Below are 6000 nucleotides of genomic sequence, written 5' to 3'. Positions count from 1 at the left end.
ATATCACACAAAACTACCAATATGAGATTTTTTAATTGCTTTCTAAAATTACTTTTGTAAATGCTACTTATAGCAATGTCTAATTTTACTAAGTCAATTCATGGAATTAGTGATATAAAAGGAGCAAATAATGCTAGAAAAACTCAGAAAAGGACATCTTTAAATAGAAGACTGTATCAAAAATAATTTCAGAAGCTATTCAGGACTAAAAAACAAAATCAAACAAATACAGCTTTATAAATAGTGTGGAGTTTATGGCTATAACCAATATCAAAAAACATGGAAAGTACATATGCATAAAGTTACTATTTAAGTACTCTGCAACATCCTTTCTACTTCAAGCCATTAATTTTACAAATATATCACTATTTCATAGGAAGGCGACAGGCACTCTTCCATAAATATAAAAAATAAATATACTTAATTTTTTCATTAAAATTTGGATGGAAAGCTTTCTGAAATATAGATTTGGCTTTTTTGCATTTTTTGGTTTAGTTTAGAAGCCATTTGTTTTGATTTACCATACTGAAGGTTGCACAAATTTTTGCATTGTGTATAAAGCTGTAACCACCTAGTTACAGTCATTCTTACTATTTATATCTAGGAAAATAAGGAAGTTAAGAAAGGTAAGTCTCAGATTTAATACTTTTAGTGTTTTACTTATTTGTGTGTTGGTACACTGTTTCATTGGACACGTGCTCACAATAATTCTAAGACTATACAACCTTCCATAAAATCTTTCTTCAATTTTGAAAGGTGCAGTTAACTACCTAGCACAGCAATTGAGTTTTCAAGATGACATCACAACATTCGTTCAAATGTTCTGTGTCTGGTTGGTGACAGGCATGGTAAAGTCAAGAAATTCTTTAAAGATGTTTTCCTTGCAGCAATGTTAATTTATATGAGTTTAGTTTCCAGATAAGTCCTAGGACAGTATAATATACAAAAGATAATTCTGTATGTTTTAATTGATATCACTATTTGCCAAAATATTTTATATAAGGAAAGAAACTCCATATCCATAAAAATGCCCGATTATAGCAGAAACAAAACTCTTCATTTCATGATGAAAGAAATGAAGTCACCAAGTTCTATCCAGGTGACTGACAGGCAATTCTTGAATGGAGGCCTGCCAAGGATTCACTGTTCATATATGCATCTTGAAGATTTGGTATTAAGTGATGGATGAAGCCAAGTCACCTTTGTTAAGAAGATGGGGCTGTGCCAACGTTTGACCTCAGCCATAATAATGCAGTCACTCTGTCTATGGTAATAGGGGAATTCTGGAGAACACTTCAACCACATCTATTAAAAACACTATACGCTCTCTGCTTATTTCAACTCTCTTCTACAGATGCTGCAATTTAATGAACACTATAAAAAACCCCTATATCTTTATATATCTCATTGGACAAAGAGAACTTTGCCTGGAATAGGCTTTACCACACATGCTTCTTTCCACAGTCTCTTTCAAATATTTTTACTCAAGTTCCAGGGAGGTACTTGTCCCTTCAGTCAAAAAAATGTCCCCAGATCATTAATGCATGCATAATTTCATATCTAACTGCCCTGTTTTCAAGAAGATTTAATAGTCTAGTGCATTCTTCAGAATTAGGCCCAGTAAGCATATCTTCCTCCACCACTTCAGGCATTTTCATTCAGTGCTTAGTTAGGAGTTCTTAAATGAAAATCAAGCATACTCAAGAATCCAGGCCTAGTATACACTTGCTCTGTTAACTTCATGTAGGAAGTCTCATTGTATCCATGGGTAGAGGATGAGAAACAAATGGTAAAATTTTAGGAATATGCATTTGTGACTCTTATTAATGGGATTAAATTATTTCTAGAGATTAAGAATAAAATGACAGACCTGTCTACTTTGCAAATTATTTTTAATTTTATTAAACTGTTTTTATATCACTTTCCCCATCCTTACTTCTTTTAGCTCTTCCCATGCCTCACATTCCCTCTCCAATTGGATACCTTATTTTTCATATCTATGTTTATACACAAACATTGTTACACTAGGAATCCACTCTAGAGGCACCCTCATTGACTCCTGCAAGTGTTCACTATACTAGACTTCCACACCTCTCCCCCAAAAGCACTGTAATTCCAGCAGTACCTCCCTCTACTATCTAACTCCATCTTATCCTTTGCATTTCATTATTAATTTCTTTTAGATTGACAATTAGGTGGAGTACAGTATTTTAATTATGACTTTATGGTTCTCTGGATTTCCTCAGTGTATTTATCATATATCCCTTCTGGTTTCTGATTTATTTTTTTGGAATTTTTCTTTCTGTCTGTTAGTAAGTTTGGTAAGGGTTTACCTAACTTGTTGATTTTCTCAAAGAATCAAAACATTTTTTTCTAATTTGGGAATCTCTTGAATTTTCATCAAATATATTCAAAACCCTCTGCAAATGTTTTAGTCAGTCATCAAGAATACACATCTTGCTCCCTTAACCAAACCAAATTTCATCAATATCTTGATCCATTATGATACCTTATAAAAATGAAATGAACCCAATTTCTCTAAGTAATAAATTTGGATATAATATTAGAGAATTAGTATAAAAGAAGATTAAAACAGCAAATTTGTCATTTTTAATTTAACCTACCAGCCAGATGCAAAGATTTGAATAGGAATTTAAAAGAGTTATGGAGAACAGCAAATTTTCCATATTAAGAGTTGAATATAAAGTTTCATGATAAGGTAATTACACAATAAAACTCTCCTGTATAAAAGAAACTAAAGAAATAGCATAATTAATTTTATAACATTCCACTACCCTGAAAGTGTCTTCTGTCTTTTGTCCATAGCAAATAGGGGAAATGAATGAGTGTTAAGTAAAACTCATGAATCAATTCTTGAATATGCTTATCCTAATTATTAAACTTACACTAGAAGAAAATAATAAAAATACACCCAGGTATCTATTGGGCCCACAGAGAGACAGTTCTTAACCAAAATACCTTTGACAATATGGTTTCCATGAAATCTGTATTTGAAATGTTGTTGAAGTCTTGATGAGTTCAGATATATAATTCTAAAAGATTGCTGAAGGTCTGAGGAAGTTAGATGATATTGTTGTGAGAAATAATGTCAAGGAATCTCAGTAATATTGGAAAGCCAAATTATTTATTTTCATCACTTAATTTATAGTTTCTATAGAAAAGGACCATAGATACTTCTGGAAGTTATTGCAAGATTATAATTGTAGACCTGTGGCAATATCCTAGTTTATTCAAGCATCAAGATTCTTCCCTTGGTTTGTTCTGCATCTGTCACAAAAAATAAATAAAAAATTGATGGATACTCTTTGTCTCTGCTTTTAATATGTAGGTAAGATTTTGTTTTGCTTGTTGCATCTACAAAAGTTTAGGATGTCATAGGAGAACAAGAATTTGTAGAAAATAAGCTCTTTCATGTAAAAGAATTAAATGAACAAACAGACAACAGTATGCGTCTGTTTAGTTCACAAATTCTTGTATTTCATATAGATTCTTCTGTGTTCTCCATACAACCACACCCATCTTTCATGACTAAGTATTTGTATCAAATTATTATACTATAGAATGTAATAACTCACACCATATTCATATTTCTCCGTCTTGTCCTAGTTTCTAATGTAGGGTCTAATAAACAAAGAAATATTCAAACATGCATGCTGGTCTTCTCATGAATGCTTTGCTCATATTGGTGGAAATTTGATGACTTCACCTAATGATCTCATATTGGTATTTGCCTTGAATAATGCTATGTGTCTTCTTCAGTTTCTAACACTGTTAATGTCACACTGTCCAATTTTTCTTCTATATATTAGTTGCTATTCTTTTACCATGATTAAACATAATGACCGAAGCAGCTAATGTGAGAAAGTGTTTGTTTAGGGCTCACAGTTCCAAAAAGTTAAGTCTATGATGTTGGCAAAGAGGTATCAGTTTGCAGGCAGGCAGCTAGAGCAACAGCTGAGAAATCACATCTAGAACCACAAACAGGAAACAGAGTGCTCACTAAACAAGGATTGAGATTTTTTAAATATAACACCCAGCTTCCAGAGATGTTTCTTCAAAAATGTTAAAGATTTGTTGAGGGCATTCGATTCAAACGTCATTTTGGAGCGTGTCATCATACCATACATCACACTTTACATTTTATTTGTGGGCTTCCTGCATAACCAGAGTGTTGTAAAAAATTAAAAGACAAAGAAAATATACAAGCTGGGTATGGGGAAAAATCTGCACTGCTGTTTGTGGTTAGTAAATTAGCAGAAACAACTGATGTTTTATTTATCAAACTCTAATGGGGATGGAGAGATTTTTGGATGTTGTTCTGTTTTATTTTGGCAATGACATTCTATCAGGATTCACAGGTCTACTGTTCCCAGTTTGTCAAAGTTACCCTTGTGTTCTCAATACATTTGAGTACCACTATTTCCAGTATATTCTCTTTTTCAATAGAAATTTTGTGAGCATGGGAATTCCACTTTTGTATAATAGAGCTGATTTCCAAATAAGGTTGTGAGGTCAACATTCAACATTCTCAGCAAATTATGGATGATAAATATCTCTATTACAACATTCTTGGAATCTTCCAGGTAATTTATATGTGCTTCAGTAAAGAGTTTAATAATCCCAATTCTTTTTATTTTTCCTAGATATTATCCATTATCATTGAGATCAAACACACCACCTAATTGCATTATTGAATTGGACAGAAATATTCCAAAGTACTGTATGCCCACTCTCTCAGATCCATGTGTGCTTTTGAGTTTGATTGTGATTAACTGATGTTTTCTAATCTCTATTGCTGAAGCAAACCTGGCAGCCTTTCATAACTATTGGCAATAGATTTAATCAAATACCTGTTGTATTTTTTTAGATATGCCATTTCAGATTCCGTAAAACAAATTTAAGAAAATAAAACTCATTTCTTCAATCCTATTCTTCTAAAACCATTATAAATATTTATATCTTAAAATTACATTACCAATAAATATGTATTTTTTTCTGACACATGTGAACACAATTAGGGGGTTAGGAATACTTCAAAAACATAACCAGGCCTTTTAACAGACATTGTAAAATTGTATAACCATCATCCCAAACTTAAAGTTTCATACATGTGATGATGTGTGATATTGTGTTAATTATTTGAGCTTATGAAACAAGGCATTGGCAAAAAATCTACATATGTTTCCAACTTTTTAAGGCTTACTTAATAATAGACAAATTTGAATTAATTACAATCACCAAGAACAACCTTAAGCCATAAAGTTCAGCTATTATTTAGCTTATGAAACTCGAAATGTAGGAAAAATATATACAATCCTTACAAATATACCATACACTTCTTGTAATAAAAAGCATATATAATGAATTATACTATAATATTCCCCTAAAAATATACCAAGAAAAATTAAAACAAATGCATTTTCAGGAAGACTTCTTGGGCTAAAGTAGGGGTTTAAGAGAGAAAATATTTCATTTTCATACTGTTAATGAAGGTATTTTGTTAAATTTCTTTTTGTAACTTTCAGAAAAATCTATCTGAACACTCAATTTTACCATTTATCACTTTCTCAGCAATTATGATGTGAGGAATGTAAAGCCATTTTGTTAAACCTTTTATCCATTTTCCTTTCCTATGAAAGAAAACAGCACTTGATGTAGTTTCATGGATGCATGTCTCAGAAATAGCATTATTATAATTTAGTAATTATGCATAATTGCAATTATGCACATGTAGTTGTAATTATACATAATTTTAATTATGCTGTGAATTGTGTAATTACAAAAACTTAAATTATGTATTTGTCAGATAATGTATGATGCTACAGATGAAATATCTACTAGTTAACCTAGTCAATTCTTTCCTTTTGGCTCTGCCTTGGAGATTTTCTTCTATTAAGAATTCAATGTTTTCCTTCAAAATAAACAATCCTCAGGTTGATTCTTGCATTTTCTGGCATTACTCTTCATTCATTAATAGAT

This window comes from Cricetulus griseus, assembly GCF_003668045.3.
Source record: "Cricetulus griseus strain 17A/GY chromosome 1 unlocalized genomic scaffold, alternate assembly CriGri-PICRH-1.0 chr1_1, whole genome shotgun sequence".
NCBI lineage: Eukaryota > Metazoa > Chordata > Mammalia > Rodentia > Cricetidae > Cricetulus > Cricetulus griseus.
The sequence above is the reverse complement of the archived record's forward strand: the minus strand, read 5'-3'. Positions refer to the sequence as shown.